General features: G+C 46.9%; 1 protein-coding gene across 4 annotated transcripts in view; it reads left to right on the plus strand.

Annotated features, from left to right (window-relative positions):
* Nucleotides 1-19,948, plus strand: part of CTPS1 (CTP synthase 1) — a 233,945-nt gene that overhangs the window by 78,606 nt on the left and 135,391 nt on the right. For 2 of the 4 annotated variants that reach the window (XM_077297577.1, XM_077297580.1), the window contains exon 1: nt 7,347-7,554. The exons of 1 other annotated variant lie outside the window; for it this stretch is intronic. The gene's annotated coding sequence lies outside the window, so the exon portion shown is untranslated. Of the gene's footprint in view, nt 1-7,346; nt 7,555-19,948 lie in introns of those variants that run through there. One more of the 4 variants, XM_077297578.1, reaches the window with a different exon arrangement.

The raw sequence follows: 19,948 nt of genomic DNA on the forward strand, positions 1-19,948 counted from the left end.
AGATGTGGCGGAGATTGCAGGTTTAAATGCAGTTACACAGGCCTCCCATGACTTCTTAAGAAGTGCGTCAGACTTCCTGTCCATAGGATCTGATAAGGAACCTGCATCCTCCACCGGCAGGGAGGAACGGCGGGAGGTGGATGCCACAGCCGCATCCACTTTAGGTACTTTAGACCAAGTGGTCAAGTCCTCATCATCGAAGGGGTACCGCCTTTTACATGAGACTGGTACAAATCCCTTTTGTCCCTTGCTCCATTCCCGTTTAACAAGGTCTTTGATGGCCTGATTTACCGGAAACACATGGCCTTTCCGCTGCGAGAGACCGGCGAACATAACGTCCTGAGGTGTCTGAGGTTCCTTAGACTCAGATACCCCCATAGTACCTCTCACTGACTTAATCAAATTGTTTACACTGTCTGTAGGAAAACAGACATATTCCTCATCATCCGAGGAACCCGAGTTCTGAGAGATATCTGAGTTAACCTCCCCACTTTCTGCTGATGTGTCTGCTGCAGGTGAAGGTTCTCTCCTGGTCCTCCTCTCAACATTCACAGCCGGACTATCTCCCAAGGACTGAAGCTCTTCCCTGATCATGAGACGTATCTCCTTCATTCTGACCAAATTTTCCTGTTGCAGGGTGTAATCTATGCAACTTTGACATAATTTTTTAATATAGGAGTCTGGTAGGGGCTCCTTACACATTGCACACTGCTTGTGCCTAGTTTTCTCCGTCCGCTTACCCTATAAGACAGAAGTAGGAGAAACTACCAATAGCCTCCATAAAGCCATCTATGCCTTACCCAGGAATAAGGTTAAATACCGTCTGCCGGGTCGTACGATCAGCTTTTGGTGCAGAACGACCTGACTTTTTCACCGATATTTCAGTGGAGTCACTCATTTTCGTGTGTCCACTGCCTTTTGTTTTTTGCATCACCACTAGGTAGGATTAAATCCTCCAGTGGGCGATCGATATCCTCCTGGGACGACATGTTGCGCACACACTAATGTTTTATCTGCCATATATAGTGTAGCTGAAGGGACACACCTCTTCCTCCCCCTTTTTTTTTTTTTTAGACTCCTGATGGGGGATGGGGTGCGCTCTAATGAAACAGCGGTGTAGTGAACCGCTACACCTGGAGACATTCCAACTAACACCAGTTCATAGGGAGTCCCCGAGTTGCTTTTTTTTTTTTTTTTTTTACCGGTTCCACCGAGGGTTAATCTCACTGTCAGCCGGCCTCGCGCCCCCGGAAGTTGTAGCATCCACTTCCGGGACGCCAGCCACACCGCGCATGTGCGCGCTCCTCTCCTTCATGCGGCTGAAGCCACCGCATTTACCGAGGCTGCCACGCTACCCCCGCCGCACCACCACCGCAGATAGAAGGGGTAAGGCAAAGGTATACAGCGACCACTTACCCTATCGTTGAAGGGTCGCCCAAAATCGCGGGGGAGCGACACAACAGGATCCCAGCAGGGAATCTGTTGTTTATCCGGCATCCTGCGGATGCGAACAGAAGAGGGGGAAACCAGCAGGAATAACCCCGACTCTGATACTCACTCTGGAGCCCCTGCCGCTCAACAGAGACGTACAGGCGGCCATCCAGGCAAGCTGTCCACTTCTTAATTGTAGCAGAGCTTCTCTCTGAGGTCTCCTACCTAGGAACAGGAAACCAAACTGAGGAGCGAGGGGGGGCCGCCCCTTTTATCTCTCTGTAGGTTTCCTGTTCCCAGGGGCGGATCCCCTCTCTCAGTGGGTGCTGTCGTGGCGAATAGAAAATGTTATTTATTAACTATTTTGTGTCACATAACTCTCTGGTTTAACAGAATAAAAATTCAAAATGTGAAAATTGCAAAATTTTCAAAATTTTTGCCAAATTTCCATTTTTTTCACAAATAAACGCAGAAATTATCGACCTAAATTTACCACTAACATGAAGCCCAATATGTCACGAAAAAACAATCTCAGAACCGCTAGGATCCGTTGAAGCGACACTGGTCAGAATTGCAAAAAATGGCAAGGTCATGAAGGGGTTAAAGAACAAAAATTAAACAAAGGGAGAGAGATTACCCATGCTGTCGTGGTGAGTTACTGGAAACCGAATTACCGTTAAGTCTAATTCTATTTTCTCTAGTAACCCCCCATGACAGCACACCGGAACAGTACCCGAGAGTGATGTTTTAGGGAGGGACTATAGCTTGGAGGACTTTTCACCCGAAGGCCAAGTCCTCTTCTGACAGGTCTAGCGTGTAATGCTTGGAAAACGTATGGACTAAGGACCAGGTAGCAGCTCTGGTCGATGGATGCACTGGCTTCCTCTGCCCAGGAGACAGATGTTGCTCTGGTAGAGTGAGCCGCAATTTTCTCTGACGGTGGAAGGCCCTGGACATAACATGCCTCTGAGATTGCCCTCTTGATTCAGTTAGCGATCGTGGATCTGGAAGTCTCTTCCCTTTATTCTGGCCTCAAAAGGTGAACAAACAGGTTTTGGTCATTCCTAGTTTTTTCCCCATCACCTGAAGGTAATGGAGTCCAAAGTGTGGAACGGTTCTTATTTCCCGGCTCTGCATAGAAGGAGGGAAGAATTATTTCCTGAGACTTGTGAAACGCAGATTACTTTGGGAAGAAATTACAGATCCAATTGTAGAATAAATCGGTCCTGCAATATCTTCATGCAGGGTTCAGTGATTCGACCATTTCCGACATTGTTCAATTCACATGCACTGCACGAGGCGGCATCCATCTAGCCAAAATATGACTGTGTGTATGTATATCACATAATTGTGATCACATAGGCACCGCTGCCAGTGCTGGAGAACTCTCAGAGTGTAGCACATGCGCTGAGAGAATTCACAAGTATGCACTCAGAGTAGAATGATCACATGAGAGGGCTGAAATCCGCTCAGATTACAAAAGGGGAGTGATAACACCACAGGGTTCCAATATCTAGCATCCTTCTGCTCCCAATCAGGTCACTAGAGCCTGAAAATTGTTTGAGATGATAGCAGCATCACCTCTCCTACTTTTCCACTTTCCTGCTCCCATCCTAAAACACACCATGGAAGAACTACACAGACATAGTGTCTGATAATTTAAGTTGAGAACCATCAAGACTGATGTTTTATAGACCAGTCTTGATGAAGAGTGCTGGAGTAAGAAGCGCAAAATTCATAAAATTCCTGCATCTCATAATTAGTGACACATTTCAGCTGCCGTGCACCATGGCAAGAAATGTGCTCCTGTTATAGACTGATGAATTGGGGCCTTCGTACCACAGATAAACACTAGGAATTTGGATCAGATACTCAATTTCAATTATCTAATTTTCTTACACTTGGGTTTCTTGATCTCTGTTCCATTACTTTCTTCAGCGGGAGCGCTACTTTTTAGGTTTTTCTTTACCTTCATGTTAAATATTCTTTTTGCTATAGAAGAAAACATAGGTTCATTATTTACTATATAAAAAGGGATTGATCCAATGCCAGCACACAACCAACATCCAGCAAACTTCCTAAAATGTTATAACAGGAGTTCTACGTCAGGGACAGCAACTACAATTAACCTGTCAGTGACTAGGCTAATATGCAGGCCATACACAGTGTAAAAAGGATTAAAACCGATGATTTCAAGTAATATGAGCCTTTGTCAAATGAATGTTAACAACGATTGATCAATATAGCTGAGAGCTTTCATCCGATAAGTGCTAGTCTGCGTTCTGTGAAGAGTTGTCCACAAATCATCTGTCCCAACTGTAGTGGCCAATATGGACAAAATGGTGTATGGATATGCCTGCCTCATTTAACTCTCAATCTACTGTGCATAGCCACCCTAAAGGCCAATATACACAGAATAATAATAATAATCAGAGGAGCGTTCATAAGATGGTTCCCGAATATTGGCCCATGCACTATGCTGCTGATCTGCCAACAAATGAACAAAACTAGCAGCTGACCGAGATTTTCTTCATCAAAGTAAAACCCATTGTTGTTGGCAACACTTCGCCATTTGTAAACAGTGTATGTGCTGCCAATAAATTAACTGTATAGGAAAATAACAACAGTATTAAATGATTATTCAGTTCCCATACAGGTATCAGTCCGTGTGAAAGTGGCCATAATCAGCTGCAATACAAAGCAATTGTATATAGTGAGTCGGGGCTCATTTATGTGGTGGAAATGTGCTAGTATTAGGCTCGGTCTCATAGTCCAGAAGGTTGTTATGCTAGTTACTTACTGCAATTTTTCTCTTCTGCTTCTCTCAATCACTACATGTCATTTTTTGCTGCCAGTTAGGCGCTCTGCTGCTCCTCACTGAAATCAGGCCACTGCCAGAACTTATAACCGCTAACTCAGTGACCGTTCCAGGTGTCAGACCAACATGACAGATTTCTGACATTTGTTGACAAATGATCACTGTGGCATTATCCAGATATGGACGGTTGGCAGACTAATGTGTATCAGGATGACGGTCAACTGATTGTTTAGAACAGGAATGTCAAACTCAAGTACACAAAGGGCAGAGGTACACAGAGTAAGGAAAGCAAAAAAGAAAAAAAAAAGCAAGGTTCCAGCACCAGGCGTCTCTTCATATGCCTATGACTAAGAACTTTGTTCGAAACGCGTCAGACGTTTAGGGGCTGCGTCCCTGCATGATGTTTTCTTTGTTGACATGTGACTAAAATACTGAAGATTTTATGAAGAGACGCCTGGTGCTGTAACCTTGTTTTTTTTTTCCTTTTTTGCTATTGCTACTGAGTGGTATCCAGCCACTTGTTCCTGGCACCGGTGTTTATTTGGATTCCGGTGAGGCACCACTAATCCCTTTCCCTGTATGATGTTATACAGAGTAAGGGCAGAGCAAAGTACTGCAGTGCGCAGGTAAATGTCAGAGGCCCAGCGCCTGCGCACTGCAGCACTTTGCTCTGCCCTCAACAGGACAGATACGTATGCCTGTGCAGGAACCGCGGTGAGCGATGAAGCAGGAGGGCAGCGATCATAAGATGGGAGGCCCCGAACTGCGACACCCATCAGACCGGACCACCCCTGGGTGAGTATAATAAAACTTTTTTTTCTTCACTTGCAGGTCGGAACGAGGGGCTTATCTACAGCATTATAGCATGCTGTAGATAAGCCCTGAAAGGCAGTGGCCGCATCTCATATCGGCCAAAACAGCTGACAGGTTCCCTTTAACCTTTATAAAGAAAAAAACAAAAACTTAAAGGGAACCTGTCACCTGAATTTGGCGGGACCAGTTTTGGGTCATATGGGCGGGGTTTTCGGGTGTTTGATTCACCCTTTCCTTACCCGCTGGCTGCATGCTGGCCGCAATATTAGATTGAAGTTCATTCTCTGTCCTCCGGAGTACACGCCTGCGCAAGGCAACATTACCTTGCGCAGGCGTGTACTCCGGAGGACAGAGAATGAACTTCAATCTAATATTGCGGCCAGCATGCAGCCAGCGGGTAAGGAAAGGGTGAATCAAACACCCGAAAACCCCGCCCACATGACCCAAAACTGTTCCAGCTAAATTCAGGTGACAGATTCCCTTTAAGGGACTTTTCACAACATACTGACAAGAAGTCTAGATTGTGAGCCCCAACGATAATGCATGCAAGTCACTGGATCTAATAGTGTTCTATAAGTGAGTAGAATAAATAAGTCACCCATGTATCACACAGCATGGAGAAGGGCAACCATTAGAGGGATGTGTGTGTGACCTATGCATGTTCATCTATAATGAGCAGCTAGATCAGTGCCTGGGACAGAAGCGGGCTATGCAATGTACGCCAAATAGTCAACCAAACACTCCACCTCTAGTGAAGATAATCCCCCACCCCATAAACTCCGGGCCCGTCACCCCGGGTCCCCCACCCCCTACACTCCGGGCACGCCACCTCAGGTCCCCCACCCCATACACTCCAGGCCCGTCACCCTGGTCCCCCACACCATACACTCTGGGCCCGTCACCCCGGGTCCCCCACCCCATACACTCCGGGCCCGTCACCCCACCCTATACACTCCGGGCCCGTCACCCCGGTCCCCCACCCCATACACTCCGGGCCCCCCACCCATGCTTGATGTTGCCGTTACCCAGTGCCAGGTTCCCTGACAGGAGCTGCTCCCACTGCACACCTGCCCCAGGCAGCACACAGCTCAAGACCGCAGCCAAGCGGCCGGAGACACAGTTCTCTACATGTAACAGATGGCCCAAGCATTCACCTGTCAGACCACGGGAGCTCCTGGTGACCCCACACAGGCCCTCACTCACCGAACCTCCAAGAGAGGCAGGAAACACCACCCAGGACACAGCCCGTCCTCATCTGAGCACGCATGCAGGACCACCTAACTAGATGCCCACGCGTCTCCACACCGCAGCTCCTTTGCTGCCGCGCCTGGCTCCTTTAAGCAGCTGTCAGACAAGTGCAGCGCTCCTCAGTGACATAAAAGTGTGCGCAACTCTGGAGGAAGTGCGAAGTCGACCAGAAGCTCCGCCTGCGGCAGGATCACGTGATCAGACTAGTGTGCTAGTTATGGTGGCCCCTGCCCAAGGTAGCTGGTGGCATGTATAGGGCCTGCCATGGCAGATACTGTGGAACACGTGCGGCGGCGGAATCCGTGCATGCGCAGCAGTATTCTAAGGCCTCTTTCACACTTCCGTCCTTTGTCTCACGTCGAAATCCGTCGAGTTTTGAAAAAACAGGATCCTGCAAATCCTGTTTTTTTCCCCATAGACTTGTATTAGCGACGGACTGTGACGGATGGCCATCCGTTTCATGCGTTGTGCACTGGATCCGTCGGAAAATAGTGGTCAGTCGTGGAGAGAAAACGTTCAGAGGAACGGTTTTTCTGCACGTCGGAAAATCGGTTTGTGACGGGTCCTGTGCTGTCCGTCATTGGCTATAATGGAAGCCTATGGGCACAGGATACGTCGCTGTCAGGCTGTCACACGTTGCATTTTTTCCGCTATAAAAACGCATACATATGCATCATATCATTTAGAATGCATTCTGCAATTTTTGTGCACATGATGCGTTTTTTATCCGTGAAAAAAACGCATTGCGGTAGAAAACGCAGCATGTTTATTAATTGTGCGGTTTTTTTGCTATATAATGCATTGGGAAAGCTCCGGGGAAAAACGCATGAGGTTTTCTTGCAGTAATGTCCGATTTTCTTCAGGAATTTTCTGCAAGAAATTCTTACGTGTGCACATACCCTCATAAACACAGGAATCGAGCGACGTATCCCGTTTTTGCACTCTGAGCATACCCGGAAGGATTAGAAGTCCGGGGAAAAAAAGTCTCTCTCTCTCCCCCCCGGAAATTTCTCCATTGAAATTCAGGCAACAACGTGTGTAACGCATCTTTCAGACGGAAGTAGCCCCACACTGCTTACAGCAGCTGAGCGTTGTAGTGCCCTCCCCTGCACGTTCCCGGATGTTACGGGAGGGGGCGCTCTGTTCCAGTTTCCACGCTCCTCCCTAGCACGTGGGACCGGCACAATCGTCCGTCCACCATCTGCGCTCAGCATCGTGTCTGCCGGGTGAGCGGCCGTCTGCCGGTGAGCCGAGCAGCTGGCACTGTGGTCCGGGCAGCGGCGGGAGGGGGCTGGTATGGGGGTCTCGTTACTGCAGTGGCCCGCTCCTGTAGCCGCAGCATTGTGTGGCTCATGGCGGGTTCTGGGGATGGATGTCCTCACTCGCCATCAGCATGGCTGGGGCCAACCTTAGACCACCAAGTACCACAAATCCCAGCATGTCAGATCAGGGTTTAGGCAGAGCCATCACTGTTGTAGTCAGTAGCTGCTCTTCAAAGCTAAGTTCCCACCATCAGTGTCATTGTTGTAGATGTTTTGCACCTAAATTACTTTTCTCCCTCAGATTTCCGGTGCTTTTTATTGCATGGCAGGTTTTACATGTAAAATGCTTCTGTTTCTTGTAACTTGCTTTGACACAACTTGTTGATCATGTGCTAATTGCATGCATTGTTTCCTCTGCAGAAAAGCACTAAACCTGCAAGTACACTTTTTTTTTTAAATATTTTCTTATCTCATTCAAGTCTATGGGGAATCTCAGTAAGTGAATCGCATATTTACTGCAACAGAGCCACGTTGCTAATTTTTAAAAAATGCACCGCAGATCCGTTTACGCTGCATCAAAAAAAACCCTTGGTGGGTGTAAGTTCTCTGTTAATACCACTGCAAACAGTGAAAATGTGCAGCGTAAAAGGAAACCGCACTAAATCTTCATTGTGGACACTTGTCCTTAGTGAGGTGAGCCCAGGTAACAGTCAGTTGTTAGGATTGGATAGTGCTGAAGGTTTTCTTTACTAGTGATAAGCAAACGTACTTGGAGCACACAGGGTCAATGCAAGCCCACCAAGGGTCTTCGCCGTGCTCAAAAAATATGTCCGAGTCCCGTACCTGCTGCATGTCTTGGGCTTCTTTCACACTTGCGTCGGTACGGGTCCGTCGCTAAGCGTCGGCGCGACGTACCGACGCATGTTGTGAAAATTTGGCACAACGTGAGCAGTGGATGCAGTTTTTCAACTAAGGTCTGGGGAGGAGGGGGCTTAGTTCCGGCCGCGCATGCGCGATAGGAAATGGTGGACGCGACGTGCAAAAAAACCTTCCCTTGAACGTTTTTTCATGACGGTCAGCCAAAGCACGACGCATCCAGTGCACGACAGATCCGTCGGCAATACAAGTCTATGGGCAAAAAACGCATCCTGTGGGCACATTTGCAGGATCCGTGTTTTTTCCCCAAACCGACGCATTGCGACAGACGTCACACGACTCAAGTGTGAAAGTAGCCTTAGCTGTTAGACGTAAAACATCTGGAATTGTTTGTTAGGCTACTTTCATACTAGCGTCGTACGACGCACGTCGCAATGCGACATACCGACGCATACTGTGCAAGCGCCGCACAACGGGGGCAGCGGGTGCAGTTTTTCAACGCATCCGCTGCCCCATTGTGATTAGCGGGGGGCGGAGTTCCGGCCGCGCATGCGTGGTCGGAAATGCTGGACACGAGGCACCAAAAAACGTTACATGCAACGTTTTTTGGTGGCGACGGACCAACGCAACCGTCGCGAGGTGTGGCAATCCATCGCGATCTGTCGCTAATACAAGTCTATGGAGAAAAAACGCATCCTGCAAGCACTTTTGCAGGATGCGTTTTTTCTACAAAACGACGCATAGCGACGTGCAGTGCACGACGCTAGTGTGAAAGTAGCCTTTGACAGCCGCGAGACATGCAGGAATTGCCTAGCAGCCGCAGGGTCTCGGAACATAGTATTAAAGCATGCTGAAGACACTCAGTTAGTACACAAGATAACACCTTATCCCAGCACTTTAGCTCATCAGTATGTGAAAGCCAGGAGTGGGTGATAAATACAGAAGTAATGACGTGTTTCTATCAGGGTAAAGGTACCTTCAAACTAAGCGACGCTGCAGCGATATCGACAACGATGCCGATCGCTGCAGCGTCGTTGTGTGGTCGCTGGAGAGCTGTCACACAGACCGCTCTCCAGCGACCAACGATGCCGAAGTCCCCGGGTAACCAGGGTAAACATCGGGTTGCTAAGCGCAGGGCCGCGCTTAGTAACCCAATGTTTACCCTGATTACCAGTGTTAAATGTTAAAAAACAAACACTACATACTTACATTCGCGTCCCCCGGCGTCCGCTTCCCTGCACTGTGAGAGCGCCGGCAGTAGCAGGGCACAGCGGTGACGTCACCGCTGTGCTTTGCTTTCCGGCCAGCACTGACACACTCAGTGCAGGAAGCTCTGAGCAGCAGCGCGGACGCCGGGGGACGTGACAGACATCAGAGGGTGAGTATGTAGTGTTTTTTTTTTTTTTTTTTACTTTTACAATGGTAACCAGGGTAAATATCGGGTTACTAAGCGCGGCCCTGCGCTTAGTAACCCGATGTTTACCCTGGTTACCATTGTAAAACATCGCTGGCATCGTTGCTTTTGCTGTCAAACACGACGATACACGCCGATCTGACGACCAAATAAAGTTCTGAACTTTCAGCAACGACCAGCGATATCACAGCAGGATCCAGATCGCTGCTGCGTGTCAAACACAACGATATCGCTATCCAGGACGCTGCAACGTCACGGATCGTTATCGTTGTAAAGTCGCTTAGTGTGAAGGTACCTTAAGTTCACACTAGGTGTTTTTTCAGCAGTAAAACCTGATCTCTTGGCAGGAAAAAAGCTGCAGAAAAAAAGCCTGTTTTCCATGGCAGTTTTGGCACGCTAGATTTGTTTCTTGTGCATGCTGATAAAGTTAGTATTGAAAAAAAAAAACAATTCCAAAGAATGAGATTTTTGGCACAAAAAACGCTGCAAAACCTAATAGCTGCGTTTTTTCAGCATTTTTTTTTTAATACCATATACAGGTCCTTCTCAAAAAATTAGCATATAGTGTTAAATTTCATTATTTACCATAATGTAATGATTACAATTAAACTTTCATATATTATAGATTCATTATCCACCAACTGAAATTTGTCAGGTCTTTTATTGTTTTAATACTGATGATTTTGGCATACAACTCCTGATAACCCAAAAAACCTGTCTCAATAAATTAGCATATTTCACCCGGCCAATCAAATAAAAGTGTTTTTTAATAACAAACAAAAAAACCATCAAATAATAATGTTCAGTTATGCACTCAATACTTGGTCGGGAATCCTTTGGCAGAAATGACTGCTTCAATGCGGCGTGGCATGGAGGCAATCAGCCTGTGACACTGCTGAGATGTTATGGAGGCCCAGGATGCTTCAATAGCGGCCTTAAGCTCATCCAGAGTGTTGGGTCTTGCGTCTCTCAACTTTCTCTTCACAATATACCACAGATTCTCTATGGGGTTCAGGTCAGGAGAGTTGGCAGGCCAATTGAGCACAGTAATACCATGGTCAGTAAACCATTTACCAGTGGTTTTGGCACTGTGAGCAGGTGCCAGGAAGCATGAAGTGCTCCAAAATCTCCTGATAGCTAGCTGCATTGACCCTGCCCTTGATGAAACACAGTGGACCAACACCAGCAGCTGACATGGCACCCCACACCACTGACTGTGGGTACTTGACACTGGACTTCAGGCATTTTGGCATTTCCTTCTCCCCAGTCTTCCTCCAGACTCTGGCACCTTGATTTCCGAATGACATGCAAAATTTGCTTTCATCAGAAAAAAATACTTGGGACCACTTAGCAACAGTCCAGTGCTGCTTCTCTGTAGCCCAGGTCAGGCGCTTCTGCCGCTGTTTATGGTTCAAAAGTGGCTTTACCTGGGGAATGCAGCACCTGTAGCCCATTTCCTGCACACGCCTGTGCACGGTGGCTCTGGAGTTTTCCACACCAGACTCAGTCCACTGCTTCCTCAGGTTCCCCAAGGTCTGGAATCGGTCCTTCTCCACAATCTTCCTCAGGGTCCGGTCACCTCTTCTCGTTGTACAGCGTTTTCTGCCACATTGTTTCCTTCCAACAGACTTACCATTGAGGTGCCTTGATACAGCACTCTGGGAACAGCCTATTTGTTGAGAAATTTCTTTCTGGGTCTTACCCTCTTGCTTGAGGGTGTCAATGATGGCCTTCTTGACATCTGTCAGGTCGCTAGTCTTACCCATGATGGGGGTTTTGAGTAATGAACCAGGCAGGGAGTTTTTAAAAGCCTCAGGTATCTTTTGCATGTGTTTAGAGTTAATTAGTTGATTCAGAAGATTAGGGTAATAGGTCGTTTAGAGAACCTTTTCTTGATATGCTAATTTATTGAGACAGGTTTTTTGGGTTTTCAGGAGTTGTATGCCAAAATCATCAGTATTAAAACAATAAAAGACCTGACAAATTTCAGTTGGTGGATAATGAATCTATAATATATGAAAGTTTAATCATTACATTATGGTAAATAATGAAATTTAACACTATATGCTAATTTTTTGAGAAGGACCTGTATACTCGAGTATAAGCCGACACCCCCCCCCTAATTTTGCCACAAAAAACTGGGAAAACTTATTGACTCGAGTACAAGCCTAGGGTGGAAAATACAGCAGCTACCGGTGAATTTCAAAAATAAAAATAGATGCTCCATACCGTTCATTATTGCCCCAAAGGAGGTTCCATATATAATGCTCCATACCGTTGATTATTTCCCCATAGATGATCCATATATAGCTGTGCCATATAGAATGCTCTGCACCGTTCATTATGACCACATAGATGCTCCTTATAAAGCTGTGCCATATAGAATGCTCTGCACCGTTCATTATGGCCCCATAGATGCTCCTTATAAAGCTGTGCCATATATAATGCTCTGCACCGTTCATTATGGCCCCATAGATGTTCCATATAAATCTGTGCAATATATAATGCTCTGCACCGTTCATTATGGCCCCATAGATGCTCCTTATAAAGCTGTGCCATATAGAATGCTCTGCACCGTTCATTATGGCCCCATAGATGCTCCATATAAATCTGTGCAATATATAATGCTCTGCACCGTTCATTATGGCCCCATAGATGCTCCTTATAAAGCTGTGCCATATATAATGCTCTGCACCGTTCATTATGGCCCCATAGGTGCTCCTTATAAAGCTGTGCCATATAGATTGCTCTGCACCGTTCATTATTGCCCCATAGATGCTCCTTATAAAGCTGTGCCATATAGAATGCTCTGCACCGTTCATTATTGCCCCATAGATGCTCCTTATAAAGCTGTGCCATATAGAATGCTCTGCACCGTTCATTATTGCCCCATAGATGCTCCATTTAAAGCTGTGCCATATATAACGCTGCTGCTGCAATAAAAAAACAAAAAAACACATACTCACCTGTCTTGCTGCCTGCAGCTCCTCAGCGTCCCGTCTCTCTGCACTGACTGTTCAGGCAGAGGGCAGCGTGCACACTAGTACGTCATCGCGCCCTCTGACCTGAACAGTCAGAGCAAGAGGACGGGAAGACGGAGCGGCGCCCGGCGTGTGGAACGTGGACAGGTGAATATAAAATACTCACCTAGTCCCGGCGCTCCTGGCGCTCCCCCTGCCTGTCACACTGTCTTCGGGTGCCGCAGCTCTTCCTCTGTCAGCGGTCACTGGCACCGCTCATTAGAGAAATGAATATGCGGCTCCACCCCTGTGGGAGTGGAGTCCATATTCATAACTTTAATGAACGGTCCCACGTGACCGCTGAACAGGGGAAGAGCTGCGGCACCCGGAGACAGTGTGACAGGCAGGGGGAGCGCCGGGACTAGGTGAGTATGCGACAATCCTCTCCCCCTCACCCGCTGACCCTGCCGCCGACCGTGACTCGAGTATAAGCCGAGAGGGACACTTTCAGCCCAAAAATTTGGGCTGAAAATCTCGGCTTATACTCGAGTATATACGGTACCCATTCGAGTCAGAGGGTGAAAACTCTGAATGTGTCATGCTCTATGTCCAAAAAACCATGCAAAGCACAACATTCTGATGGAAAAACCAGTGTGTGCATGAGATTTCTGAAATCTCATAGGCTTTGCAGCTGAAAATTGGCATAAAAAAGCAGCAAAAACGCCCTGTGTGAACTTACCCTTATACATTTCCTCTGACTGTTCCACTCCTGGTTTTGGCCCACAAATACTAACCGTGTGCACGTGGCCTTAACGTGGTTCTTGTCTTAAAGTAATCCAATGTTACAGCGCTGAAGAACCAAACTTGGCGGTGACGTGCAGGTTAGCCTTGAAGTGCAATGTGATTTTATGGATACACTATGTACAGTTGTAGGCTGATTGGTATGTCACTATAAAGCTTGCTTTCTCGCATAAAATTTCTACAAAACTGGCATCTATACAGCCATACCACTGGTTACATTAATGCAGACTGGTTCCCTTTAACAGCAAGCCTGCATTTAATTGTATTTTTACTCCACCCAGTCTTTTCCTATCAGCCTCATATCTTTATTTGCAATTAACACAAGTCACCAATAGTCGCTGTTAGGGGAAACGTGAGTTTTTTTTCCTTACTGTGTACATGACTTTTCCTAAGAAGTATGTATTGCTTTTGTATCACAAGTCAGATTCCGAGAAAGTACATCTTTTTAGACGTGTCTGCGGTGTAAACAGCAGATAAAGCCGGCATCAGTATATCAGTACAGACGAGCGAACTTGTTCAGAAAACGTACGCCAATGTCAAATTCAGCGCAAATATAGCACGTTCAGATTCATGATTGTTTAGGAAAAATGCTCAGGAATCCAGTCGTCAAAATTCAGCCAACATTCGGTAAATCGAGTTTCTACACATCAGTGTTTCTGGCACGTGTGGTGACGGTTTCACATGTACCGGAGACACGTACACATGTAGACCCATTCAAATGAATGGGTCTGTGCACAGGTCAGTGTGTTTCCACGGACGGTACCTGGGAATCAGCGGTAGTGTTCGCGCTGTTCCCTGGTGCAGGGTGCTGAAGACAACTGACATCACTGTCGCCTCCTCGCTCTGTAATCAGCGCTAGAAGGGGATAATGCTGAGTTGTATTGAATAGTTAACAGCGAGAGGAGGTGGCAGCTGATGGGAGTAATCATCAGCTGCCATCTGCGCAATAAAAATAAAAAAAAGACATGGGTTTCTCCTGTTATTTTGATAACCACTTGCCACTGCTACAAGGCAAGTGGTAAGAGCCGGGCAAAGCACCAGAATTAGTGCATCTAATAGATAGGCCTTTTCTTTTGTCACCTTCCACGACAGCGGTATAGGAGGATGCCTCCCTGCCCTAATGGGGGACAGGAAACACAAAGAGGTTAAATACCCTCCCTTTCCTGCCACCTCCAGTGTTTTTCCTTACCCCTATGGGGCATGAAGAGGTCCTGCTGTGGTGCTGCCGCGGTCGGAGGCACACAGTTTCAACTCACCATTATCCGGGCAGCTGGGGTCGGGTGAGATGCTCTCCTCCCTGTGTGGCTGCTCCCGTCTCTGTGCTGGTGCCTGGACACGGGACCCCTATTCCCGCCCCCCTCCGGGAGTAAAGTGGGGCTGTGACGTGCGGCCGGGGTCCCCTCGCGGCTCCCCTGCTTCCTCCTCTCAGCGCCGAATTCTGTACAGTACACACGTAACGGTGCTTACCTGTCGCGGCCTCCAAAAAATGCACTATCAAGGTGCAGCGGACCCAAGTTAAAGGGAACCTGTCACCCCCAAAAATCGATGGTGAGGTAAGCTCACCGGCATCAGGGGCTTTTCTACAGCATTCTGTAATGCTAAGCAAATATCTCAACAAATACATTTGCATCATTTCAGATATAGATCAATAGAGTCCTAATATAGAGATACAATGACTCATTATAATGCCGAACAAAAGCTGGACCAATCATAGGCCAAATCGTACAAATATATAAACCACGAAGAAGAAAAAAAAAAACGATCAAATATGCCAAAAGTATATTGCAAAATAGAAAAAAACTTTATTACAGTCAATTACAAGGAACAAGCATAGCAGTGGGTACTCTCACAGGGCATATGTACAATCTAGATAAAAACATGGGACATGAGAACACCGGCGGAAATGAATCCAGTATATATAGATTTTTATTATCTGACAAAACAGGTAAGTATAGTATTAATTGGCAGTATATGCCCCTATGAATAGAAAGAGGGTCGTCCTGGATAAAAATAATACACATACAGTAATGTATAGATAACCTTTACGGTCACAAAGGACCGACAATGGTGCAGAGAAAAGCCACAGGATAGTATTCAAATAGAAGTCGTCAGTAGTAATATAGGAAAAACATTTAGGCTTCCCATACCTAAGTAGATGACCAGGAAACCTCCGGGATATTAAAGAGGGGACCCATCGGTGCAGCCCACGTCACCCCAAAGCATTCTGTAATGCTGTAGATAAGCCCCCGATGTTACCTGAAAGATGCGAAAAAGACATTAGATTATACTCACCCAGGGGCGGTCCCGCTCCGATGGGCGTCTCAGGTCCGGTACAGCGCCTCCCATCTAAATTCCATGACGTCCTCTTCTGGTCTTCACGCCGCGGCACAGACGCCGGAAAGGACGGAGAGGCCCGGCGCCTGCGCATTGCAGTACTTTGCTCTGCCCTCAACAGGGCAAAGTACGCCTGTGCCAGAGCCGCAGCATGAAGACCAGGAGAGGACGTCATGGAATAAAGATAGGAGGCGCCGGAGCGGACCTAAGACGACCATCAGACGGGACCGCCCCTGGGTGAGTATAATATAACCTCCTTTTTCTCCTCTTTCAGGTAACATCGGGGGCTTATCTACAGCATTCCAGAATGCTGTAGATAAGCCCCTGATGACGGTGAGCTTACCTCACCATCGATTTTTGGGGTGACTGGTTCCCTTTAAAGGGAACCTGTCACCTGAATTTGGCGGGACCAGTTTTGGGTCATATGGGCGCGGTTTTCGGGTGTTTGATTCACCCTTTCCTTACCCGCTGGCTGCATGCTGGCCGCAATATTGGGTTGAAGTTCATTCTCTGTCCTCCGGAGTACACACCTGCGCAAGGCAATATTGCCAGTGTAATGACTGGCACAGGGTAGAGGCATCGGTGTAACAGTTGGTGAGGAATATAATCCTGGCAGCAGCATTCAGGACAGATTGGAGGGGGGAGAGTTTGGTAAGAGGGAGGCCAATTAGTAGAGAGTTACAATAGTCCAGACGAGAAATAGTAAGTGAAACAGTAAGAGTTTTTGCAGAGTCGAAAGTAAGAAAAGGGTGAATTCTAGAAATGTTTTTGAGATGCAAATAAGAAGAGCGAGCCAGTGATCGGATGTGGGGGGTGAATGAAAGCTCGGAGTCAATTATGACCCCAAGGCAGCGGGCATGTTGCTTTGGAGTAATTGTGGAACCACACACGGAGATGGCAATGTCAGGCAAAGGTAGGTTAGTAGAGGGAGAGAACACGAGGAGTTCAGTTTTTTACAGGTTCAGTTTCAGATAGAGGGAGGACATGATGATAGAGACAATCACTGGTGTTTTCTAAAAAGGTTGGCGTGATAACAGGAGAAGAAGTGTATAATTGGGTGTCGTCAGCATAGAGATGGTACTGGAAACCAAATCTACTGATTGTTTGTCCAATAGGGGCAGTATACAAGGAGAAGAGGAGGGGGCCTAGGACTGATCCTTGAGGAACCCCAACAGTAAGGGGAAGGTGAGAAGAGGAGGAACCAGCAAAACATACAGTGAAGGATCGATCAGAGAGATAGGAGGAGAACCAGGAGAGAACGGTGTCCTTAAGGCCGATGGAGCGGAGCATAGTGAGGAGGAGCTGATGATCCACAGTATTGAATGCTGCGGAGAGATCCAAGAGAATTAGCATGGAATAGTGACCATTAGATTTAGCTGTTAGTAGGTCATTAAAGACTTTAGTGAGGGCAGTTTCAGTAGAGTGTAAAGGTACCTTCACACGAAGCGACGCTGCAGCGATAGCGACAACGATGTCGATCGCTGCAGCGTCGCTGTTTGGTCGCTGGAGAGCTGTCACACAGACCGCTCTCCAGCGATCAACTATGCCGAGGTCCCCTGGTAACCAGGGTAAACATCGGGTAACTAAGCGCAGGGCCGCGCTTAGTAACCCGATGTTTACCCTGGTTACCAGCGTAAAATCTAAAAAAAACAAACAGCACATACTTACATTCACGTCCCCCTGCGTCCACTTCCTGACTGACTGAGCGCCGTACAGTGAGAGCAGAGCGGTGACGTCACCGCTGTGCTGCTTTCACTTTCACTTTGCGGCGCTGAGTCAGAGGAGGAAGCAGACTGCAGGGGACGCAATGTGAGTATGTGCTGTTTGTTTTTTTTACATTTTACGCTAGTAACCAGGGTAAACATCGGGTAACTAAGCGCGGCCCTGCGCTTAGTAACCCGATGTTTACCCTGGTTACCAGTGTAAAATATCGCTGGTATCGTTGCTTTTGCTTTCAAACACAACGATACACAGCGATCGGACGACCAAATAAAGTTCTGGACTTTATTCAGCGACCAGCGACATCACAGCAGGATCCTGATCGCTGCTGCGTGTCAAACGAAACGATATCGCTAGCGAGGACGCTGCAACGTCACGGATTGCTAGCGATATCGTTATAATGTCGTTTCGTGTGAAGGTACCTTAAGGAGCGGAAGCCAGATTGAAGAGGGTCAAGAAGAGTTATTTGAGAGATAGCGGGTAAGACGGGAGTGGACCAGGCGTTCGAGGAGTTTAGAGATGAAGGGAAGATTAGAGACAGGTCTGTAATTAGCGGCACAATTTTGGTCGAGGGATGGTTTTTTAAGTAATGGATGTATGATGGCATGTTATGCTGATGAAGTTCAGTGTTGAAAAATATAAGTCCTATTCTATAGAATTGGGTTTTGGCACAAAGAACGCAGCAACACTTGATACATGCGTTTTTGGTACATTTTTTCATCACCCATTCATTTCAATGGGTGAAAAATATTGAAAAAAAAACGCTGAAAGAAGTGACACACCATTGTGCAAAAAACGCTGCAAAGCACAAAATCGTGATGACAAAAAAACCAAGCTGTGTGCATGAGAATTCTGAAATCTTGTAGACTTTGCTGGTATTGTAAAACACAGCTGAAAATTAGCATAAAAAAAATCTCCAAAAATGCCCAGTGTGAACTTAGGCTATGTCTCCACGTTCAGGATGGCCGGCGGTATCGCCGCTCGGCGCTAAGCCCCGCCCCCTTTCTGGGACGCGATCATGCCGGATGTGTTAACTCTTCACATCCGGGATGATCGCTCGCTCCCATAGCGCCCTGTGATATGCCTTGCGGGGACGCTGCGTCCCCGCAAGGTGTACGGACATGCTGCGATCTGAAAAGACGTGCAGCATGTCCGTAGTCGCAGGGCCGCCGCGTGCGGGTTTCCACGCATAGTGGAGACGGGATTTCATAAAATCCCCTCCACTATGCTGGAACATCTGGACGCTGCTTGTTTGACGCTGCAGCTCTGTACAGCGTCAAACAAGCAGCGTTTCCTGACCGTGGAAACATACCCTTAGAGTGCTTAATTTTTGCAGGACCCAGATGAACAAGCTTCTCTATCTGCAAGAGAGCAGTTTGAACCAACTAAAAAGGATAATGTATTAAAATTTGAATAGTAACAAGGTAATTATAGAATCTTATTCAGTTACTTCAGGAAGTCAAGAAACTGAAATTCCATATCCATGATAATAGGGAAAAAAAAAAACCCATTAAGGAGTTGGTGGCAAATTACTTGGTGTGTTACACCGTCAGCAACGTTCTGATGATTAGAGATGATCGAACCTTTTAAGGCTATGTTTGCTGAACATTACCAAAACACTACTGATTCAAGTGAGAGGCGTAAAAAAAAAAGCAAAAAAAACACACAAAAAAAACGACATGGGTTCCTCTGTACTTTAGACAACCAGTCAGGCAAAGCTCATAGCTAGGGGCTACAACCCTCAGCTGTCAGCAAGGTTGGTTATCACATATCTTAATTATTTAAATAAAAAAAGACAAAAAATAAAAATAAAAAACAATTGGTGGTGGTGGGGGTCACTCATTTTTGACAACCAGCCAAGATAAAGCAGACAGCTGGAGGGCTGGTATTCCCAGGCTGCTAAGGGGCCACTGCTATTGAACCCCAAGCCTGAATATAAGCCTGCAGCTGCCCAGAAAAATAGAAACCGAATTACCAGTAAGACTAATTCTAGGAACCTTCCATGACAGCGGTACAGAAGGATGTCTCCCTGCCCTAATGGGGGACAGGAAACAAAGAGGTTAAATACCCTCCCCTTCCTGCTACCTCCAGTGTTTTTTCTGGACACAGTAGTATGTATAATTACCACCTCGGTGCAGGAACCCTTTAATAAGTATCATCAATAGGAAAGGAAATTAGTGCTGTCATGGAAGGTTCCTAGAAACTGAATTTTCTCTGGTCACCTTCCACGACAGCGGTACAGGAGGAGTACAAAAAAAAATTTCTTAGAGAG

The sequence above is a fragment of the Ranitomeya variabilis genome, chromosome 3 (assembly GCF_051348905.1).
Source record: "Ranitomeya variabilis isolate aRanVar5 chromosome 3, aRanVar5.hap1, whole genome shotgun sequence".
Classification (NCBI taxonomy): domain Eukaryota; kingdom Metazoa; phylum Chordata; class Amphibia; order Anura; family Dendrobatidae; genus Ranitomeya; species Ranitomeya variabilis.